The sequence below is a fragment of the Podarcis pityusensis genome, assembly GCF_964106645.2.
Source record: "Podarcis pityusensis genome assembly, chromosome: 10".
Taxonomy (NCBI): Eukaryota; Metazoa; Chordata; class Lepidosauria; order Squamata; family Lacertidae; genus Podarcis; species Podarcis pityusensis.
The window spans coordinates 36,940,833-36,965,636 of NC_138035.1; the positions used below are offsets into that span (position 1 = coordinate 36,940,833).

Below are 24,804 nucleotides of genomic sequence, written 5' to 3' on the forward strand. Positions count from 1 at the left end.
CACAATGTAGGTACTATTTAATAATCATGCTTGAAGCTTTTGTACTCCTCTGTTGTATCACTTTAGTACAAGGAATATCCAGCTAGCTCCACTGTGAACAACAAAAGCTGCAAAATCCTCTACAGCAATCCTTTGTGCTGTGGAGTTTTCATTTGGAGGCTGTACGCTTTCTCTCTTCTCTAATGGTGCTGCAGATGAGGTCTGTCGATGTCTATTGACTCTGAGAAAAAGTCTTGCCAGGGCTGATTCACATGAATGTCTACATGCATTAGCAGTGTAATGATGGCACTACATTCTCAAAAGACCACGTAGTTACTTCTGCGAAAAGGGATTTCCACATTTTTGTGTCTCTTAATTAAAGAAATATAACGAGCTCTCAATTTCACATGCCAAGAGCAGCTTCCCATAGCATAAATGACACTGAGAAACCTCATTCACAGTACTGCAAGTATCCCCAAAGATCATGAAGTAAAACGTGCTCCCTTTTCCATGACAAATAGAAACATACGGTACATCTAGCTTTCATTTGGAAAATGGTATGAGCACTCTCCTGAAGGTAACACTGTGAACTCTGGCGAGACATTCCTTCCTCTACGGTATATTCAGTATAGCATCACTGTCATTGTCACTGCAATATTATAGACCATGGGTGGTATTCAGCTAAGTTTTACTCAGAGTAAATCCACTGACTTTCAATTAATTCCAACTTAGTTCAAAAACACCCCATACTTCATTCATGATCCAGCATGAGTCCAATTCCAGGGGCCAAGAAGGAAGAGGGGATAAATACTCCAATATCCAATAAGTTTTTCTACACTCCCCCCCCCCAAAAAAATCAGCAAATGAATCTTTCACTTGGCTGTGAACTCTTTTTGTTACTGATCTGGAATTAAATATATCCAGTAGGGAACTATTTCCACATTATGTCACTTATGGACAGTGCAGAAGAGAAATTGCCTGTGCGCAATGGAAAATTACACAAAGATGGTATTTTAGTATAATTACGTCCATGGGCTAAATCTTCAGGGATATGTATATGTTGCAGAAAATTATAAGAACATCTGCTACTACCAAAGTATCTAAATAGGGAGCTAGCATTGGCATAAATAAACGAAGCAAATTTGGAACAAATATGCACTCTCTGTTTTTAGATATGATTACTTGGTACCATATCAATAGTGAAGTGTTTTTAAAAAAACACTCAACTTTCCTTAGCAGCCACTTCCTAGCACACTGAAGAGATAGCTTACTGATAAGTCGCCAAAGTTGCTGGTCCCCAAGGTTTCTGTACTTTCTTGTTGATTTTTTTCCCCAATGACAGTGAGTTCCGAAATCTAACCTTGCACGAAGGTCAAGGCAGCTCATAGCTCCTTTCCCACAGTTCAGTAAGAAAAATATTTACACATGTCCCTCACTAATCTGAGGGAGGACAGGGCCACAGGGAGAAAAACAAGCAGGAAAAATATTTCTGGAAATATTCTATATATGGAAAAACTTCAAGGCATGTTGAAATATTAAAATAACCCAGTGCCTAGAACAAAAGATTGGGCATAAAAATACCTTCTGGTAGGCCCTAATTTTGGAGTTAAGCAAGCTGGTATCCTTGAAGAAATATTAACTCTCCACCTGCTAACATCCTAAGCCTGACAGCTGTGTCTTCCCCACCCAAGCTGATCTTAAAAGTTTTGTGCCAAGTCCTCTGAAATATACTCTGAGTCGAGAGTGGATTTCATGCTCTTTATTCAGCTCATAGTGGTGAGGAGGAATGGGAGTTCCCCCAGAATGTCTGCTTTATATACATTATTTACACAATGGGCCCCACATGATTGGCTAATTCCAGGATTTTCCTGTAGGCCAATCAGGTTGCGGATTCACTTCCACCTGGAGCTGGATTGGGTGGCTCCTGTGGACCAATCAGACTGCTGCATTCTGAATCCTATTGTTCTAGGACCAATCAGACTGCTGCATTTTAGATCCCATTCAACTCAGTACATAACATCCTCAAAAGGATTCTTTAATTCAAGCACACCATACCTGGCTGGTATTTCTTCCAGTTATGTTCTGCTTTCTTAAGAGCTGCCAGCTGTGGCAGCCTCAGGCCCACATAGGGGATGCAGATGCTCACCCATCCCTCCTTACCTAATACTTTCCCTGCCATATTTCTTTTTTGTCATTTTCCATCTGTGAGTTGGAAAATGAAGTGACAAGGGTGGTGGTGGAGCTCTGTGGATATCCAGTGGCCATTGACTCATTGTCTTATTTATTTAGTTTATTTATAGAGTGCAAAGACATAAATGGCTGTTTATATCTTAAACTAATAGCTTACAATTTATAATAGACAAGATAAAAAAAAGTAAAGGAGAGAAGAAGAACATAAATAAATTCAGGTCCCCAGAGCCACAGCATTAATCAGAAGGACATGAGTCAAATGATGGGGGGCAAGGCGACCTGCGCTGATGGAGGCAACTCACTTTCACCTTGATGCAGCCAGCTGGAATTGATACAGATAAAGACAGATCCATGAGAGGAAATAATACTGAATGAAAGCTGGTACAAATTAGGCTAATGGGTTGGGGCCTCTGCTCCCCTCCCTGCACTGACAATAAGGCCCTCACATGGATCTCAAAACCTGACCAACCGGAGACTGACTGCTGCTGGGCCCTCACAGCTCCATACTGGTACATACAGTTATTCATTAAGAGTGACAGCTTGGAAGTCACAGCAGCTTGGAAAAGAAGTGATCTATTTTTGTGCAGAGGACAAAAATTATCCCATGAAATCCTTAGTACATTCTAATGACAAAGAATGAGAATACCCTGTAAGAAGTGGTCAACATCACATTTTCTTCATATTTTATGCAGACATGCAATAGAAGCTACAAGTGGTAACCTCACCACCTGCTTTTATGGAAGAAAATCACTCGTCTTAGTGAGTGGCAGAGAGCAGGCGGGGGTGGGCCTGGCGCACATCCAGGGGCATGGTGCGCCGCCAGCAGGGGCATGACGCGCATCCTGGGGGTGTGGCGTGCCGCCTGCGGGAGCATGGTGCCCAGTGCAGGTGGGGGGGGGCAGCCGTGATGGCACCCCACTGGGATCACGCTGACAGGGGCAGTGCACTCCCCCCGCACTCCTCTTCCTCCGCCAGTGGTCTCAGTATACCCACTGGTACTGAAGAAAAAACACCAATAATGCATTTTTTTTTGAAGTGAAGGATTTGTAAGAACTGATATGCACCTATATCTTTCTGTACACACACAAAAACAATAACACACACATATTGTATAGATACTACCAGTCGCAGAAGGTGTGGTGGGGCCATGCTGGTCACCTGACCCACCTCCAGGAGCAAGGCAGTTCAGCAGTTGGTGTGGTGCAAGCACTGGCAGGAGACCAGATTGGCTCTGCCAGCATGTTTGCACCGTGCGGGCCTCACTTCCAACTTGTCCCCGTTGGTATGCAGTAGCAACTCAGCCAGAGGGAGGTCAAGTGAGTGGTGCAGCCCCACCAAACAATCTGCTAGTTGACACTACATGTGCAGGCATAGAGTAATCCAGAAGACTATTAATACCAAGTTGAGTTCCATGTTTGAGTATCTGATTTCACCGTAAACATTTGCTTTGTATGCTTTGTATTAAATATGTATTAAATAGTATCGTATTATTATTACTTGTATGCAATTTTTATGTTGTAGTAAGATTATTGTTGAGGGTCTTTAAACTCCAATTTAACTCACTGGCTAGGGAATCACGGTAAGACTCAATTGATAGTGGACTCTTGCCTACGTGCTTCCCATGTCCTATTTTGTGTCTTTCCTGTTCAAAAGAAAAGCTCTCTCCATTTGATCAAGTCAACAAATATTTGAATGTACCGGTATTTTGCTTGTGCAGTTTCCTACAGACAATAGATTCTGCTAGCACTAGCTGTGATTCGTACTCAGGTGGTTACTGGTGTTGAAACCAAACACTGACCTGAAGTTGATTTTTCACAAGAATACCTCTTGTGTAAACACCATAAAGGGACACTGAGGATAAATAACTTTTTTTCTGCTCTGGGAAATGAACTAGATAATTATTATATCACTCCTAGAAGGAGAACATTAGTGCCAAGGAAATTATTTCCCCAACTGTAGACAAAGAAACAATTACAGTGGTACCTCGGGTTACATACGCTTCAGGTTACAGACACCGCTAACCCAGAAATAGTGCTTCAGGTTAAGAACTTTGCTTCAGGATGAGAACAGAAATCGTGCTCTGGCGGCGCGGCAACAGCAGGAGGCCCCATTAGCTAAAGGCTAATGAAGCAAATAATCCAAGAAACCTCCATTCTTATGAGTGGTCAGTTGACCACACCTGGATTGGAAGGGAGGAAAAAACTAACGACGGAGGTGAGAGAGTGGACCTGGCAACCAAACTAAAACAAGCCAAGCTAACCAAAGAGGGACCTGAAGCAAGTCTAGAACCAGCAAATGGGTGGCCTAGTTTCAATGCTCTTTCCTCAGATGCTGTCAGGCAAGGCAGCAGAATCCTGAGGCTACCTGTTTTCTTACTGCCTCCTCATCTTAATTTGCTCTTCAGGGCAACACCAAAATTCCCAGGTGAACACATCTAATAAACTATATCCACTGAGTATGTGGAGCAAAAAATAAAATGGGGGAAGGGAATAGAAAATGTAGCATGATTTAGGCTTTATAAACTCTCTCTGACAGCACAATCTTATGCATGTCTACTCAAAAGTAAGTCCCACTGAGCTCAATGGAACTACAGTAATTCCTTTGAAATAGGAATGCACCCTTAGTGGGTTGCTGGCCCTGTCAACTGGTAAGGTATCTCACAGACTTTGATGGTATTCACAGGAACGCAGAATGTACTTGAATCAGACACACAGGGCTGTATTCACAGCAGTGGCTTTGCACTTGTTGAAGTGCATCCCCTTGGACGAGGTAGGACATCAGATTTTTCACTGATGCCTCCTACCTAATGCAACATTTCCATGCCCCCAAAGCCCCTAAAATTTCTCCTAAGGGTTCATGAACCCTCTGGAACAGTGTAGTATATGGCACAGACCCCAAAGGGCTACAAGTAGTAGGGCAGGAATGATAAAAATGAGGTGCCTCACCTTGCACTAGCCACAGAAGTGCTTCCACTTAGCACAAATCCACCACTGGATGGAACCCGTACCTAATATTCAATATGGATATTTGTCACCCAGGAACTGGAAACATTTCTACAGCATCCCTGAAGCCAAACAAGTCCTGGTCTTGGGCCAAAACACCATTGTAACCTGATACGATCCTAATAGTGAACATTCTGAGGGACTCTGGGGATAAATTTGCATCTCTGTACAAGGAGAATTTGGCTTCTTGTGCTCGGGACTATATTTTCGTTCTGGGAGGCTAATTGTAATTTTCCACCTAGTGCTCTGCAGGAGGTATGGAACATGTCCACAGTGCCTAGGTATTTGCATTTAAAGAATTAATAAAAATTCCTGGCTGGTCAAAAAGCTTCCATGAACATTATGACCTTGACATTTTTATCACCTCCTAGCTTGTTTTCTCTTTCATTGACCAAACACAAATCTCTTTCCCAAAGTACGTATGCAAGTATCCATTCTCTGCTAGAACTACGCAGTTTCCCTGCCACAGAGCTTCAGAAGGGAGAAACAAAAAAATAATAAAACAAAGACAAGAATTCAACTCTCCACCCGCCATGCTTGGAGACCCGTCATAATGACTGCTGTTTAAAGGAGAACTTTTCTATGTTAGCAAATAGTTGATAAAAATGGTCAAACATACTGATGATATTTTTTAAAAGGTCAATATACTGAGTCTTACTGTGTGTTATTTGCTTAGTTCAATATCTCCCTCTCACGCCTTTGCATAGTCTTGGGGTAGATTACAGTTTAAAAATAAAAACCAAACCACACATCCATTAAAAACAAAATACTCAGTTAAATTAATGTTGCTTTAAACCTGCTGAATCTGAATGCTTTTCCTCAAGGAGGGAAGTTCTTCAGAGGAGAGATCTGGTTGTGGGGAAGCCACTGACAACAGCTCCCTGCATATACTTGTGCTGGATTGCATGGTAGTCAAGAAAGTGTTCTTGGTAAATAGTAACTGGTTGTGAGTTGTTGAGACAAGGTGGGCTCTGGGGCATTTAGAATCGAAGCTGCCAAGTGTTTTTTAGACCAACGCTCACACTCCGAAAGACTTTAGGGACGGAGCCAGTACAGATGTTGGGGTAGTTTATTGTGCTGTCTGCAATCCACCTCAGCAAGGAGGTAGTCTGTCATGGTCTGCTCGAGATGAATCTGTCATCAAAGGCAACCCAAAATACAGGATTATTTTCCACAACAGCATCCAGAAATTCCCTGGCAAGGTTATTGACAGCTACAGAGGGAGCATGCTGTTCTGTCTTCTTCCATAAAAGCTTATGTTAGATTACACATTGACTGGGGCCCTATTTAAGCATTCTGCTCCATATCAGCATCCCTCCACCAGCTCTGCCCTGCAACCATGTATGTACTATGTATATTTGAGAACAATGAATTCAATCAGTGGGCTCTCCTTTACAGAAATTACCTTCCTTGCGTCTGTCATGGATACTTTAGCTGAGATTCCTGCATTGCAGTGGGTTGGACTACATGACCCTTGGGTCCCTTCCACCTCTATGATTCTATGAAGTGGTGGAGAGCAACAGCAAGTGCAATAGCCATGGCAGGGCCAGTCAGCACAATCTGACTTTCTACCAGTGAGTACCTGGGTACTGGTCTTTGTATCCTATACCTTTGAAAATAAACAAATCCAGACAAGATTACAAGATACTTTTAATGTCTCCAGTTCTTTCTTATCTTTCCTATCTGCCAGTCAAAAGGCTGGCCCAATATACATTGATTTTTGTGGAAAAGGTCAAGCTGCCCACCACCCCATCACAACTAGAGAAGATGATTGGAATGGCAATAGAATCTTGCTTCATCACAGGTAATGAGACAGTGTCCTCCACCACAACTGTGAGCAGCAGACCAGGGTGCAGGGCACATACAGCTCCGAGCATCACACACAGCTCTGTCCTCCCACTCCTCACCACCACTGTCCATCCTACAGCATTTACCACCTGAAGCACCCAACACATGTAGCTCAGCGGGAGAGCATCTGCTTCTCAGGCAGGAGGTGCCTGGATTGGTCCTGGAATCTCCACGTCAGACTAGGAACGTCCCCTGTCTGAAACCCATGATAACCACTGCCAGTCACTGTAGCGGACACAGCGGCGTAGTGTGGGTTGTCAGCACGCGGGGCAAGGCAAGTAATTTGCGCCCCCTAACCCCTAACCTGCCGCCGCTGCCAGCTTCTTGCTGCTGCCTGGTCTGGTCTGGTGTGGTTCTCTCCCGCGCTCAGCGCTGCGCTGGGCGGCCGCTGCACTGTCCCTCCCCCAGATAGTCCCTCACTCTCTCTCTGCACCGCACGCCTGGCACCCACCCTCTCCACAGTGGGCGGCGACCCAGCGGCTCGGATCGGATTCGCACAGCCAGCACTGCAGTGAGAGAGAGTGAGTGAGCCAGGTAGGGGCAGAGAGCTGCGAGTGCGAGCGCGCCCCCCCCGATGTTGCGCCCGGTGCGGCCAGCCCCCCCTGCACCCCCCACGCTACGCCACTGAGCGGACAGTATTGAACTAGACAGACCAATGACATAAGGAAGCCTCCTGTGTGCAGTCTCTGTCTAATGCTCACAACTGGAGAGTGAAAAACAACATTGCAATCAGGGCTGGATTTAGGTTTGATGAGGCCCTAAGCTACTGAAGGTAACGGGGCTCTTTATATGTACAGCTGTCCTTGTCAACAACAAATTGTCACGAAGACGCCTTCACCCCAGTATGGCTTCCCTTTATCACATACACAGCCCAACAAGACAATGACAAAAATCCACCAACAGCATACAAATCAATATGGCTAATCTGATCCAAAACACCCACCCACCCACCCACCCCACTCACACATGAAAACAAAGATCACCACAACCAACCAACCAACCAACCAACCAACCAACCAACAAACAACCACACCCTAGGCCAACCCCAACCTCTCTCACCACCAAAGGAACACAAGTGAACAGCAGAGAACCTGCACAAGCAACAATGACACAAAACCCCACATATATTAAGTAAAATAGAAACATCACCACCCGACCCCACCCCCACTCATCTTCCCCCCACCTCTTTCCCCCTATTCTTCCTAATGTCTCAACAAATGAAACTGATTTGTAAAAAAATAAAAATAAATGTTACATTGGGAAAAATATATGAGAGAGAGACATTGCACATACCTTTGTAAATCAAGAAAATCTTTAATAAAAATACATTTAAAAAACAACAACAACAACAAACTGTTGCTGGTTTTTTTGTGTTGAATATATGCTGTATGGTAATTTATGGACCTAGTAGGTATCTAAAGCCATTTGCACATAACAAATAGGAGCCTACACAACACAAAACACTGTTGCTGTATGTAGGTTTTATTTTATTTGTTTTTTATCTTATAGTTTGGAAATGTACATCCAGTTTTTTTTCCCTTTAAATTTTTTTGGGGGCCCCCAAGAGGGTGGGGCCCTAAGCTATAGCTAGTTTAGCTTTTACGTAAATCCAGCACTGACTGCAATACTGGAAAGGACAGCATAGAGTCCTTGAATTATATCTGCTACCTCGGTGCACTTTTCCGTGCTTCTTTGCACAGTCTGGACAATTCTATTTGTGGGGGGAAAGTTTCCAGCTCTCAAGGTTGTAGAGGTACGCAAGCGAGCTAACAATGAGGAAGCAGAGAAAGTGCATGTAAAACAAATCCTACATTCAATATGTTTCTGGACTGTCATGACATCTGCAAGAAGCAAAGGCCAACATCCTCAAGATGCTATCAAACAAAATACAAATTTGACTACAATTATGCAGTTCATTATACATATTTTTTATACAGCCCTTAGATCTAAAACAAAAAAGGCACAACTGCCTAGCTCTGCTATAACAAACATTCTATAGATTCCTTAAGCAAATGGAGATGCCTAGTAACTTGCAAAATATTTAATACATATTGAAAGCAATGCCCTGGGAAGGTAAATACATTCGGCAGTGTCTGCAGCCATTACTGCTTCAGAAACATTCCATTTTCAGAGGAATGAAAAGAATGGGGTCAGAAGGGATTTAGTGTAATTTTAATTGGAAGCCGTTTAAACTGCATACTTATACTGCAATTGTGAGGTATAATGAGATAGTGGTGCTGCTTCTTTCTATGGCTTTATGTAATGATCTAATATAATTGAAGCAAACTTGTTTTAACAACTGATTTTATCAGTAGATTTAATGTCTATTTTATATTTTATAAAGAAGCTTTTTAAATTAAGCAGTATATACATTTTATTAAATTAAATAAAGAAAAATAAACTATACTTTGTCCCATTTTGCTGTTGTTAAAAAAAGGCAAATAGCTTTTAATTTAAGCAACACTACTTGTTTTCTTCACATGCATCTCAGGGCCAAAATAGATGTGACACCGTTCACACAGTGAGTAATTATGTGAACGGGTAAATATCAGGCAAAGGGGGCCCCAATCCAGATTGGGATTTTGGCAAGGACTAGAGGACTTCAACTCGTTGTGTCCTATTATTGTCCCAAATATTAATCATCTGCTATATGCATTGGAAAGAAAGCTCCCATTGGTGCATGTCATTTGCATTGGAAAGCAAGCTTCCATTGGCAAATGCATGTTTTCTTTCCAATGCAAATGGCAAGTGCAAGAGGCCATATTTAGACTGGGAAAACATGGGGGGGGGGGAGAAGGGGTTCTTCCTCTACACCCCTATCAGGATCCTAATCTAGGCTTCATGTTCACTTTTTTTGAAAACCATTAACACATTATGAATGAAGGGGATAGATAGATAGATAGATAGATAGATAGATAGATAGATGATAGATAGATAGATAGATGATAGATAGATATAGTGTATGTATGTACAGTATGTATGTACAGTGGTACCTCTAGATATGAATGGGATCCGTTCCGGAGCCCCGTTCGCATCTAGAAGCAAACGTAACTAGTGACAGCACGTTTGCACACGCATGCGTTGCTTTTTGCCGCTTCTGCGCATGCGCGTGACATCATTTTGAGCGCCTGCGCATGCACAAGCGGTGAAACCCGGAAGTAACGCTCTCCGTTACTTCCGGGTTGCCACGGAGCGCAACTCGAATGCGCTCAACTTGAAGCGTATTCAACCCAAGGTATGACTGTATGCCTGTGTGTGGCATGGTGAATATGTGTGGGGGCTCTCTTACTTTGGCCATGCATACTTTTGGTATGTAGAACACAGTCCTTCAGCTGAAAAATTTCATCCCACCTCGATCTACAGTGTGCCTATATTTTATCTATATGACAGTTATAGGAAATATTAGCATAATAGAAAGTAAACATCACTGGTGCTAATGTAAATAGTCCTACTCCTACATTTTTAAGGCAACATTATCTCAAATGAGGGTGAGGTAAACAAATTATTTTTAAAAAATGCAAGTGGATCAAATAAACAACATCATTATTAACAGCTGTTAATAAGCAGACAAAGAATTTACTTCCACGTCTGGATTTGCCCTTCTGCAATATTAAATCCAGTACAGTATGTATCTGCTTTTAGACTTGCTTTAAAAGTGCTCTGTGGAGATATAATATTTCCTTTTCTTCTCTCAGCCTCCTTGGTGCTCTTGCATTCAAGAAGAGTGGAAATGGTATCCCCTTGTAGCAGTCTTAAAATTCCCTGAGGAGGAACCTGAAATGACTCCAAATGTGTTGAGCATTTAAAGAGAGATTTTTATTCAAAACATTTGCACAACCACCTCTGGGATTTCCCCCTTTTGTTTCCCTAATAATAAGGGACACTTGAGAGGCGGCTGGAGCATGCTTCTGGCAAGTGGCCAGGGTTCCAAATGCTCATATCCAGTTCCTCAAAGTTAAATCGGTGGAAGTTGAGGAAAAAGAATTAACTGAAGGAAGTTGTTCATCCATGAACTATAAATACATTAGAAGGTTGATCCCTGTTTCCTCAGTTGTGTTCTTGTATTGCACATCATGCTCCTCATACCTTTTCCAAATCCAGAATTCTCAACCTGGTTTGAGGTTGTAATATTTTGTGCAAATTAGAAGAGAGAGCAATGTAATTTAAAATGCCCTTCACAATAAATAGCAGTCCATTGTCAGCAGTCTATATGCTGTAAGGAAACTTCCTATAAGGTGATAGCGCTAAGCAGACCTCATCTACGCCAATATAACAGAAGCTGAAAGAGTAACTGTCTCAGATTTCAACACTGATTGAAATCCCCTAGGTTAGAATGTCAAAAGCAACAGTTTAAAATTCTGAGACTCTCCCTGACAAATTAAACAAAGCAGGTGTCCAAAATGAACTATTATAACTATTAAAACCATGAACCTAAGTCATACATCAGCTTAATAGAGATTGTGAACCCCTCGTGCTTCTTTTACTTCATCTTTGTCCATGGGGTGTTATCTTCCAACCAACATTGTCCCACACTTTCTCTTCCCCAGATCTGGAGATTCCCTACGTTTTGAATAGCAGTACATATAGAAGAGCAACAGTATAGGAGAGTAAATTATTACTCAACAATTTGCGGGCTCCTTGCCCCAGCTCTTCCAGTGTGGATGGTTCAAATTCACTCCCTCCCAAGCCTCCCTTTGTTCCTAGTTGCTGGCATTGCTCAGTTGGTTGTGGAATGAGTGGTTTGTAAAGAGGTAGACTTAGAGACAGGCATAGCAGGAAACAGTGATGCGTGAAAAAAGGAGACACCCACCAGGTATGGACATAGAAACTCTGGGTTTGAAAACATGCCCGAAAGCAAGCCGCTTGAGTATGGACTGCTAGGGGACAAAGCAATTAGAGAAAATGTGGATTTTGTAAGCATCTACAGTACCTGGAAGCTAGCCCCACCGAACTCAATGGGATGGTTCACATATCATGTCAAGCCAAACTTCTGAGTAAACAAGTGTAGAATTGTGCTGTTAAATAAGATATCTTCAGCTTCCTGGATTGTGGAAGCCATTGTGGAAGCCCAATATGAACACTAAAGTAATTTCATCCCGTCCTGCCAATTCAGTGTCAATCATTTTAATATTTGTATATTTTGTCCATGATAATAAGATATGCTACAAAATACAACCTGAAAAATTGGCCTAACTCTCTACATGAAAATAACTATATATGCTTTGCTATATAAGGTATGTGGTTGTTTGCTAAGGATATAGTTTTATTTTTTATGACAAGAGCATTTTTGCCTTTCACGAAACAGAAGCTTTTGTCAGCGGATTCCACCTTACAGCAAATGAGCTGGTTCTAAATAATTAGTCTAGTTTATCTAGATAGAATATTAAAATGGTAGGTTCTGAAAATTCTTTTTACTCCTGTGGGAATTCTTCACAGATTATCCTCCCATTCTCTGGGATTTACGCTACTGAAGGAAAAAAAGTCAAAGGATAAAAGCTCCATCCATCTAATTATACCAATCAGGAAGCTTTATCACATCAGCTTCAAGACTTCATGTTGTATGTCTGGGAAAGACCCTGCTGTTGTTGGGACATAACAGAGAGTCTAGTTTTAACACACCCTGAAAATAGAGCTCTTTCAGCAAGTTATTTATAGAATTTGTGCCAAGCAACTTAAGCAGCAGTAAGTGATAGGGTAAAAATGTGAAGGCTGAGTTTAGTTGATTTAGCAGAGATCTTTAAATTAAGACTCCGCAAAAAATAATAAGGGCGCCTTTTCTTTATTTATCTATTCAACCACAGGGCAGAAAGGGCAAAGAAGCTTAAAAGGCCTATTCATGCGAACTGAACTGGTGCTTTGAGTCAACTATTTACACATTGTAAATGTATTTCATTCACATTAACACAACATTCACGGAGTAAAATGCATGCAAATTAAGCATCTCTATCTATACAGAAAATAAATTTTAAAAAGGAAACTGATCTTAGTGTTCACTTATTTGGTCAGGTAGAAGTGTTAAATGGCTTTTTTCAAAATGCAAATAGTAAGCTGAATCATCATTACTATCACTTAGTGGAATCCTTTTCTTTTTCAGTGCATTGTTATTTTAACTGAATATAATTTATCTGCTGGGTGAAGTCAATGGTTGAGGTTTTTTTTAGTTCAACTACCTCAAATACTACATAGAAATTCAAAATTAGAAGAAAACTCCTCATACCTGAATCTATACAATTATTTTACCAAACATTTGCATCTGATGCTTTGGAAATCCTGCTTACCATTTGGCAGATTGATACAGATGACTTAGTGATGCAGTATGTGATGCAATTATATCACTTTGCGGGGGAAAGCTATTTGACCTAGTTCTCCCTAAGGTGATAAACCTGCGTCTAGACTGCTTTAGATTTCACTTGGGGCTGAAATGATCAGCAGCGTCTTCATCTAGCTCCCTTAACCTGGCTCCCAAACCCTTAAAATTGAAAATTAGGTATCAGGGGGGAAAGTTCTAGCTGAGAAAACAATCATATCAGAGAGAAGCATGGCTTAAAGCACAGTTAACACACATTATTTCTCTCAAACAGTCATGGGTGCTGTAGTTAACCTCTCACAGTTACAATTCTCAGCAACTCTTAACAAACTAAGGTGCCCATAATTATTTAATGGAAAGAATGAGCTTTACAGGTTTAGTGTGCACTGTCTAAACATGGGAAGCTTTTTTCATGAGGTAGCATTCCAGTCCTATCAGCCCCTACCTGAAGACTAAAGCCGTACAGCCAAGAAACAGGACTTACCATGGAAGTGTACTGGGACAATATTAAACTTGGAGTTAACTTAGTAGTTTTATGCCCCTCCTTTAAATGGTATGACTTCATCAAATGGTCTTCCGGAAGCGGCACTCCTTTTATGGTAAGGTGCATTACTTCGCTTTCTTCAAATTGCCTTGCGTGGAGAGGAATTCACTGAAGTGAATTACTTCAGTGATTCCAAAAAGTTGGCCAAGCTGCATCCTAGGCGCCTCTCTGTTCATTCTGCTGATCAGATCTCCATGTCTTTAAATTTGGGGAAATGGCAGCTGGAGAAGAACTGACATTTATCAGGGGATGTGTGTGTGTGTGTTTCCTTTCCTCTATGCCTTTTTTTTTTTTTTTTTTTTTTGCCTGTGACCCCCACCCTACTCCTTTACCAATGCTTCTATTTGGTTTCCCAAATGTGGGTCTCCAGCTGTTTTTGGACTACAATTCCCATCATCCTTGACCACTGGTCCTGCTAGTTAGGGATGATGGGAGTCATAGTCCAAAAACAGACCCAAGTTTGGGAAATCCTGTATTAGAGAAAAATTATAGGTATAGGCTTTGTAAACACAAGTTTTCCACAAAGGAAGCAAGCAGCAGCTTCAGGGGGGTGATTCTCATTGGGGGAATGATGTGAGTTGAATTGATCCTTCTCTCCCCCAGGGCTCCAGTTCTGTTCTGCTCGCTTCACTGCTGTTATTACTCAGAGATATGAGATCTGTGCACAAATCATTGTTGCCCAGCTCAGCCCTCAAAACGAAACTTAGAAATGCTATAATTTCAGAAAATATTGATTGCGTCTTTACAGAATCCTTAAGTGTCAAATCAATATACTTATTTTCATTAAAATAAGTCCACGTAATTCTTACAGGATTTTATAAATATATATACTTATCCAATGCAATTGTTGAATTCTTCTTTCGCCCTGATCCTCGATGAACCCAGATGGGCAAGCATCTTGTACATAGTGCATCAAATATTTTCATTGTATGTTAGCAATGTTAATATACTATGTATGCTAAGTGACTGGAATTTCTCCTTCAAGTATGATGCCTTAAGGTTATTTACATTTCACATACAATTGCAAGTAACAGCTTGCTTTAGTGGCAGAACATCTATTTAATGAAGTTATTTGTAGCTGCACCGTAGTAAATAAGCTCAAAAGTAATTTCATGAAAAATTAAAAGAAAATTATCTGAAAGCTCTCACTGGAATTACCTATGCTAATACATTCAGTTAAGAAAGGGCGCTTTCAAGGAAATGGATTATCATTTTTTTTTTCATGCTCTTCCAAAGGATAACTTATTTTAAACATGGTAACAAATTTATAGCAATTCCATGAGTTGGAAGCCCATTCTCTATTTCATAAACCCCAGTAAATGACAGCTCATACAGCAAGCACTGTAACATATAATGAGATAAGCAGAAACATGGGCAAATACCCCCACAACAAGTAACAGCAAAGCACCAACTTTTCTGATAACATGAAGCATATGTAACCTGAAGCATATGTGTCAGAGCTGGCTCCAGGTCCCAGCTCACAGAGGACCAACGCTAGCCGGCAGTAATGTACAAAAGTCTTTATTGAAGTACAGTTTCCATTTTCAAGCCGCAGCGCCCCAGCTCTACGTCTAGGGGTTAGATCGGCGAAGCTCCATCTGAGTCTCCGCCCCCTGTACACCAGTTTAAGATTCTAGCCTTACTCCACCTCTTACGTCTCTCCTTTCTCCTCTGGGTCCTGCTACCCCCCGAGGTACCACTGTACTTGTACTTTGACGTGCTTTCGAACTGCTAGGTTGGCAGGAGCAGGGACTGAGAAACAGGAGCTCACCCTGTAAATGCCATGGTAAACCTACATCAGCACAAACAGACGTCTTCATCTGCCCCAGCTGCAACAAAACATGTGTGATCATTCCCCATATTGGTCTCTACAACCACAGCAGGCACTCTAACTCTGCAACAGTTTGCCTTCACCCCTGAAGCCAGACACTTCCATTGTCTCCTGAGACAGACGGATGCCAAACAACCTGTCTACCTTCTGACACAAATAATCACATACAAATATTGTTGAAAAATACTACTAAAGTTGGAAAGGGTCAATTATGCTTTGACTTAAGCAATTCTGTCTACATGTGAGAACAAAATCAAAACTGTTTATGTCTTAGACTTTTAAATTACAAAATCACCACAGTTCCATCGCTAAGTAATTCCAAAGGATAAGACACCTGAAATACAGGATTCAGAGCTGGGCCCAAACCCAAACTTCCTATAGACGTTTGATGATATTCTGTGCCAGACCCAGCTGCTTAAGCCAATCCCTAAACTCCATACCCCAAAAGCACACTGAGCTTAAAACAAATGGTGCTTATTCTACACCAGGCTTTGGTAACAATGGCAGCATTGTTAAGCAAAGACACAACACTATTTTTTTTCAGTACAGAAGAAAGGATCTCTCACTAACAACAGCTGCCTCTAGATGGAGTGACTCATATCCTGAGAACAGAGCACACCTCAGCTTCTCGCTCTGGAGTCAACTCTAATTCTAAGTACTGTACTCAGCAGTATATGAAAATTGTCTCATTTTGCCGCTGTTCACTTCAGGAAACTGAAAGTGAAGAGCCTTAAGTTCCATTCACATATCACAGAGAGATGACTTTCGTATTGCTGAGGGTGTTTGTGAATGGGACTTGCTATATGCCAATACAGTGGTACCTCGGGTTACATACGCTTCAGGTTACATACGCTTCAGGTTACAGACTCCGCTAACCCAGAAATAGTGCTTCAGGTTAAGAACTTTGCTTCAGGATGAGAACAGAAATTGGGCTCCGGCGGTGCAGCGGCAGCAGGAGGCCCCATTAGCTAAAGTGGTGCTTCAGGTTAAGAACAGTTTCAGGTTAAGAACGGACCTCCGGAACGAATTAAGTACTTAACCCGCGGTACCACTGTATAACAATTTACTTCAACTCCTGCAAGAAAGAATAAGGCCCTATTACACTGCAAGCATATGCTGGCTTCATTTCACTTCATCTGCCATGGCTTCCCTCAGAAAATCCTGAGTGTTTGGATGGAACTGGGAAGACCAGAATTCAAATTTCCACCCAGCCATGAAGCTCTTTGCTGGGGCAAATGATTACCCCTAAATCTAACCTACCTCACAAAGTTGCTCTAAAGAGGTTATCCTATACAGGCAACCTCCAATTGGGGGGGGGAGGTTTGCGTTCCTGCCCCCCTCCCCGCCAGCAGGTTGGCGGAGCACGCATAAGCCTACCCTTTTCCGCCACTGTTCTGCTCTCTTCTGGGTCCAAAACAACCCACACATCGGTAGTTGTGTGTCAATTGAACACACACAAAATGGTCACCACTTGTATGAGACTGGAATAAAAATGTGAAAAGTATTTTTTGAACAATAGCTAAATAATGGAATAATGCAAATTACAATATTTTCAGAAAATCACTAGTACTAAAACAATATGAATAAGTATTGCATGTAAATCAGAGCATATGCATTGCTTTTGAACTGCAGCCTATTTTACTAATGTATTAACATGTGACTAATTGTATTTTTTTATTGTGATTTTATTGTATGTTGATTTCTTAATGGCTTTGACCTCCATGGGGGCCTTCTTGTTGAATGAATATTTATCTATTTTAAATAAATAAATAAATGTTTTTATTTATTTTGTGAGAATGCAAGACCTATTTAATTATTTTATACCAAGGTCCCAATATATTAAAATAAGAAATATCTTCAATATAATTAATATTTCATATTCAAGAACTGTCTGCAAATATTAATCAACTTGATCCATCTGCAGGCAGTGAAACATGGGAGCTGTTGTCTTGGAGTGCCATCTTGTGGCCAAATCAAAGTAAGTAAAATCTTATTGTGGAAATGTTTAATGTAAACTGCATATTTTACGGCAAGGTGAGGAAGTATTCTGCATTTAGTGGTGAGCTTCCTAGTAGTGCCTCCTGGTTGCTGTGATTCCTACAAAAAAATCTGGACTAGGTAAACCTTGGCCTGATCCAGCAATGCACTTTGGATGTTCTTAAGCAAGTGCTCATATCCAAATCACTGAATAAATTATTAGTTATGACTGTACTGCCAAGCATATCTGAGAATACATACACTTTTTCTTTGTAAATTTAAAATAATTTAGTGGTTCATGGGAATGATAGATATATATAGATATAGATAGATATAGATATAGATATAGATATAGATATAGATATAGATATAGATATAGATATAATGTAGATTATAGCCACTGTGGTGTAGCAGTTAAGAGTGTCAGACCTGAGAGACCAAGGTTTATATCCCTACTCAACTATAAAGCTCACTTAAGCCAGTCACTCACTAATCCACCTCACAGGGTTATTGTGAGGGAGAACTATGCATGCCACCTTGAGCTCCTTGGAGGAATATAAATGCAATAAGTAAGTAAGTAATGTGGACCCTGTGGTATGGAGACACCCAAATATGTCATCTCATACATTAAATGCATTCCATAGCTTTCCTCACAAGCTGCAGCCCTGACAGTATGATCATTGTGACCTGAGATGCATATCTGCAGTGCATGGCAATAAATGTCCAACTGTACCCTGATACTTCCTGGAAACCCTGACAAGTCATAAGTACAGTGATAAATATTTGTCAAACACAAACCAGAAAGCTAAAGTGACACCTCTGATAAATCATCTGCACTCGCTGTCTCAATGCTACTGGGACAGGTTCAAGGTTCTTGTATCAATATAGAAACAGATATATCAAGACTATTGCCTAGACCAGTGGTCCCCATTTAGTACTGTTTTTCAAAAGCCAAGCCACGGACCCCCCCCCCTTTTTAAAATAATAATAAATAATAATAATATATCAATGGTAGTTTTTGTTATGTGAATGGTGCCAGGGACCCCCTGGATGGGTTACTTCTGACATCAGGAGTGGCCCAAGCCTTTTTGTTGCCTGAGGTGAATGACAATATGGTATATTCCCCATTCTGTACCAAAAAATGTAAGTAGACTGATAGCTGAATATTACTTCAGCATTGGTGATGGAACAGAGTCCTCCACCGCACACTCGGGCAGCAAGCTAGCATAGAGGCTGCAGGGCAGCCCATGTAGCACACATTTCTAGCCACTTTCTTCCCCTTACAATTTGCCTTGTGAAGCAGCTGTCTCACTCTGCCCCATGAAACAGCCTGCCCTGTCTGATATACCAGGCTCTGGTAGCATAAGTCATTTTTTAAAAGGATCAAAATCAAGTCCTTCAGCCAGGAACAGAATAACCATTTAATTTAGCCTATATCCCCTGTGCAGCTATTGAAAAGTTGAAGAATTGCAAGATCCTAGGTATTAATGGGCTTGGAGGGGCATTTTACAAGTCTTTTAGTGGGGTTTGAGTCTGCTTTTTTTAAAGCAACCTAATGAGGTGTGTGATTCCAGAAATGTGGTGCTGATTGAACCTCATAGCCATATTAAAACCAGGTAATGATCCCTTCTCTCAAGGGTAGTACCACCATATTGATCTCTTAATATGCTAAATTCCTCACTTCCAACCTAGCAGCCCAGCTTAATATTTCCTTTCCTTTCCTTACTTTACTTTACAGAATATACTGGAATAGACCAGACTGGCTTTATGCCAAGATGTCAATTGTCAAATTCTGTGAGGAAATACTATTCTTTATAACAAAATCAATTCCCTCAGCTTTATTATCGCTTTATGCTCTTCACGTTTTGTATCACTTAGAATGGCCAATTTTAATGACACTCCTACATAAATTAAATGTTAGATCAAATTTTTTGAATGCAATCCAACAATTCTATTCATCTTCAGAAGCTATGGCTAGAGTCAATGTGTACTACTCACACTTGATAAAATTATCCTAGTGCACCAAGCAGGCTTCCCCTGCTCCTCAGTTCCTTTTACAGGAACTACTGAAGGGCTAGCAAACAAGATCTGAGCAGAGAATTACAATTAATAGGAGGCAGCATGTAATACATTTACTAATGACATTTTACTGATGTTAAGTAATATGTTGCTTGTCATTCCAGTACTTACAGAAACAGCTCAGCGACTTCCATAGGGCATGAGATAAATTACCATATGTGCTCATCCTCCTATCTATTAACATCCCTGGTAACAGAACAAAGGTGACTGCAACAGCTCTCAAGCCTAACACTACACCTGAGTATTGTTACATCTATAGAGGTTATGAAAGTGAAATCTTGTTCCCCTTTCAAGAAATGTAAAGCAATTTGCGCAGTAGAAGAAAAATAATCTTTCACGGCTGGGGGAAACCTAAATTCACCTTCCTATTTCAACACCTCCCAGTTATGATTCCTGAGGGTGCATTAAAACAATAGCAATATTTGTTAGAGAAATTTACTGTTGGTGGTAAAATAATAATAATTAATAGTGCTATCTTATATAGATGCAGAAAAAAAGAGATTCAGTTTATTAAACTTAAGTCTATCCTGAGGTGTTTTATCTTAAACTATTAGTACACTAGAATTAGAAATTATAAGGACATCACCTAACTCATGACACAATGGAGACTTCATAAAATGGACTCTCAATGAAGCATACTGCCTCGGTGTGGTTTGGGTCATTTCAGTAGGGTACTTCAATGGGATTGGGGAAGAGAATTACATTGTGTTGGGATGCCATTGGCTTCATTGTGTCCTCTATGCAGAGCCAGCCCACCAATGACACAGGATGAGGCCGATGCCTAAGAGAAGTGGCACTGGGGAGGAAGAGGAAGTTGCTTCCCTGCTGCTCCTTTACACAGTGGGGCAGCCATAGCCACTGGGCAAAGTGGTAGTGGCAGTGGCAGTGGGGCAGTGGCTTCTCTTCCTCTTCATTAAGGTGCTGCCCCTCTCTGGGCGGTTGGCCCGGGTGAATAGGCTTGCTGCTTTCATAGCCTATGTATGACAGCAGCAAGCCTATTCACTCAGTGTCCAAAGAGCAGCAGGCCTATAGGAGAAGCAAGCTACTGCCCTGGGACTGCCCTTGCTTTACACAGCAACTACAAGGACCCTACCTTGTAAAGCAGCAGTAGAGCAGCTGCTTCCTCTTCTGCTTTGACACCTCCTCCTACTTCCCTTGCCCACCCATTCCCTCTGCCCCCCACCCACCTGTTCCTTGATTTTTTGCCTTGGTCACCTTCTCCACTTTGACTTCATATTTCAAATGTTGCTGGACAACAATTTATATACTGCATTTATTATTATATACTGCACCTTATTATACCAGGAGCTCAATGTGGGGTACATGGGTGCTCCCCCTCATCATTTAATCCCAACAATCTTGTGAGCTAGCTTTAGGCAGAGAGAGACAGAGAGAAAATGGCCCAAGGCCACCCAATGAACTCCATGGCTGAGTGGGGGTTTGATCTCTGGTCTCCCAGGCCCTAGTCTGCCACTCATAACCACTACACCACAACTGGCTTTTGAGTGTCACGGCATCTCTGATCATAGGCGATTCCGGCTGAGGGCTGGTGAGTGCTTGGCGCTATACATGGAAATGTTGATTATAATTGCTACCAAGTACTCAGTGCTGTAGAAATTAAAATCATCATCATCATCATCATCCTCATTGCTGGTGAGTGCTCGGTGCTGTACAAATGTGGAAAATGTCCTAATAAGGTTGCATGTCAGGGAGAGTGCATTTTGTGGTTTGCACAGTAACAAAACAGAACAGAACAAAACAACACACACACACACACACACACACACACACAGAGAGAGAGAGAGAGAGAGAGACATTTCAAAGCTCAAAGGTTGGTAATTAACCAAAGATTTGTGAGAAGATATTTAACAAAAGTGCCAGGCGAGCCTCCCTGGGGAGAGCGTTCCACAAATGGGGGGCCCCCACAGAAAAGGCCTGTTCTTGTGTTGCCACCCTCTAAACCTCTCGTGGAGGGGGCACATGAAAAAGGGCCTCAGATTATGATCTCAGGGTCTGGGTTGGTTCATGTGGGAAGAGATGGTCCTTGAGGTATTGTGGTCCTGAGTTGTTTCAGACTTTTTTGGTCAAAACCAGCACTTTGAATTGGGCCTGGAGACTGATTGGCAGCTAGTGCACTTGGGCCAGGATTGGTGCAATATGCTCAAACTGTCTTGCCCCAGTGAGCAATCTGGCTGCTGAATTCTGAACTCATTGAAGTTTCTGAACTGTATTCAGCATGGATGTTGAAATCCCCCCAAACAAGCAGTCTAGGAGTCCTGAATCCCACCTCAGAGACCAGCTCTGTCAGCTCAGGCTGGAAAACTGACGGGCAGTGAAGTAGATGGTAAACCAGAAAAATTCCTAATCCAACACCAGGAACAAACACTCTAGATCCCCGTTTAACTGGACACAGAGCCAAGAGAGAGAGGTGGCATTTCTATAAGACCAAAGCAACTCCCTTTCCTGACCCTCAAGTCTGCCCTGATGCTGCCCTGAGTACCTTGGCAGGCATAGCTGGGTGAGACCAACTCTGCTTTGCTCTCCCACCAAGGTCTCAGTGACACATACCAGATTGACCTCCTCATCCACAATCATATCATTGATGAGGGAGGTTTTATTGAGAATCGCCATGGTATTCAACAGCAGCAACCATAGACGCAAGATCTGGCTAATAAGACAACCACAATTCCCTAGCTTGGAGGTGACAAAGTGGTGGCACAATGTTTTTGTTTCATCTTCAATCAACCCTCAATGTTTTTCTTCTTCTCAGGCTTCCGTTTGAAATCTCTCAAATATTTTGTTCAGAGTCCCTCAAGGCACAGCCATTTAAGCTTTGTCTATGTTGCCAAGATTATGATGGATAGCTGCCCACCCTTAGAGAAAAGTACCAGGATTCCCAGCTGTCACTACCAACTGCAGCCAAACTACTAGCTCAATTACTGACTGATATTCTGGGAAGAAGTTCATAATGTGATTAATCTCTGCTGTAGACACACTCGACCTTTATGGATCTATAGGCTGCTATATTTCTGTGAGGTCAGAATAGAATCACCGAGGTGGGTGGCTAGCATTTAACAAATTCAGCTGATTTAAGCAAAAGCACAATTCCACAATCTACTCAGATGTATGTGGAATCCCCCAGGGCCACCAGTACCATTTTTTCCCTTAGGAGCTGGGGGGCGGGGGTTGGACTCCTTAGAGTCCTTCTGAAAATGAACAAATAAAAAGTAAAAATAGCTAAAGCAATAACGTAAATAAATAACAATAAAATAAACAAATATTTACTTCAACTATTTACTGTATATTCTGCTTAGCACTGTTGTCTAGAAGGTGTATACAATACAATACGTTTACAAAAGATACACTAAAGATAAAAGCCGTCAAATTATCTACAAAATCAGAAAACTTTATTTAAAGTGCCTGCTGAAAGGGGGGGGGGGGGAGCTGACCAGGCACTGAAGTTCAACAGGAAGGAGGCCTGTATGCTTTCTGCCAGGAAGGATTTCCATAGAGTTGGGTCCAAGCAATCTTTCTTCTTCTTCTTTGGCGATCACTCATAGCCAAGTAAGATTGTCTTCCATAAACATGGTTTTAACAATGAGTCCGTAAGTGACCATGGAGGCCAATTCTGGATCCACACATCATTCCACAGTGGGGACATTGGTTTCCGGGTGGGAGTTGAATGGGGTACTACTAACAAAGACTCCCCTGTAATGGGGCAGGGATATAAGGAATCAGGTAGTCCTTAAGGTGTCCTTGTAAATTAATGCAAGAACTCTGAATCTGGCCCAGTAGCATATAGTCAGCCAGTGCAAGCTTTTAAGCACTGGAGTTATATCCTGGCAGTAGTATATCCTCAAAAAAGTCCAGCAACAGCATTTTGCACCAGTTGGAGCTTTCAGAAGGGACCCCAGGGTAGCTCCACAGTAAATTGCAGTAATTGGAGTATTGAAGTTACCAATGCATTAATCACTGTGGCCAGGCTATCCTTGTCCAAGAATGTCCATATTTGGTGTAATAGCTATAGCTGATAAAAGGAACTTCTAACCACTGAGGCTACCTGAAGCTTCAGCAACCATGATGGACTCAGGAGCACTATGACCCTGTTCTTTCAGATGGAGTCCAACCCCATCCAGAACAGGCAACTGACCAATCTCTAAGACCCAGTAAAGCTACCTACAGTGTCTCTTTTTCCTCAGGATTCAAATTTAGTTTAGATTCGCTCATCCAAGTCCATTATGAAACCAAGACAATGGTCTAGATCAGTGGTTTCCAGTTAGGTAAGTACTGCAGATCCCCTGTTTTTCAAAAGCCAAGCCATGGATCCCCCTACTTTTGAAAAGTTGATATATAGTAGTTTTTGTTACATGAATGGTGCCATGGACCCCCTGGGGTCCACAGACCACGAATTGGGAAACATTAGATCATACACAGTTGTTTCTGACTCAGATGTTATGGAGAAACAGAACAGAATACTACTGACATTTTGCCCAAATTACTAATGACCACTCCTGTTGGCTTCATATAGAAGTAGAACATCATTGAAGACAAGATCGCTCATGGCAGCACAGCATAGTGCAAGGAACACGGGGCAAAAAACATTTCCCAACACTATTCACCTATAGGTAGTAGCCACAGAATGTGTCTCCAGACAGAGCAGGTCTATACTATGATTATTGGTATCGAAAGCTGCTGAGAGACTGGGAAGCAGAAACAAAGTTGCCTTCCTTCTGCCCAACTCTCCGTAATCTGTATTCTTCAGGAACACCTGCAACAGCTCCACCACTTTCTCCATCAATTTATTCAAGAAGTGAGTATTTGTGGGAAGTGAGATAGGATGTACTACTGCTGCAGGCATAACTCTTGAAGAAACTAAGAAGTTGATCACAGCATTTCACTGGTCTTATCTCTCTAGCCATCTGTAATGACTTTGTAAACTTCAATGACTTTGCTGGAGCAACAATTACCACACCAGGTTCAGTTTGTATGTTTGACATTAAATTGCAATAAGGTAATTCCTTTGTTTTTAAACAAGCCCTCAAATCAC

At 41.7% G+C, this 24,804-nt stretch overlaps 1 protein-coding gene and 1 long non-coding RNA gene across 6 annotated transcripts in view; one reads left to right on the forward strand and one right to left on the reverse strand.

Moving 5' to 3' along the window:
• The window catches only part of LOC308486156 (uncharacterized protein), an 87,437-nt gene that overhangs the window by 60,189 nt on the left and 2,444 nt on the right, over window positions 1-24,804 (reverse strand). The window contains exon 1 of one of the 5 annotated variants that reach the window (XR_013990967.1): window positions 5,968-6,053. The exons of the other annotated variants lie outside the window; for them this stretch is intronic. The gene's annotated coding sequence lies outside the window, so the exon portion shown is untranslated. Of the gene's footprint in view, window positions 1-5,967; window positions 6,054-24,804 lie in introns of those variants that run through there. 5 annotated transcript variants of the gene reach the window in all.
• LOC308486166 lies at window positions 16,252-20,154 on the forward strand. The gene is made up of 3 exons (XR_013990982.1): window positions 16,252-16,356; window positions 17,626-17,679; window positions 19,862-20,154. It is a non-coding gene; the product is annotated as an uncharacterized lncRNA (long non-coding RNA).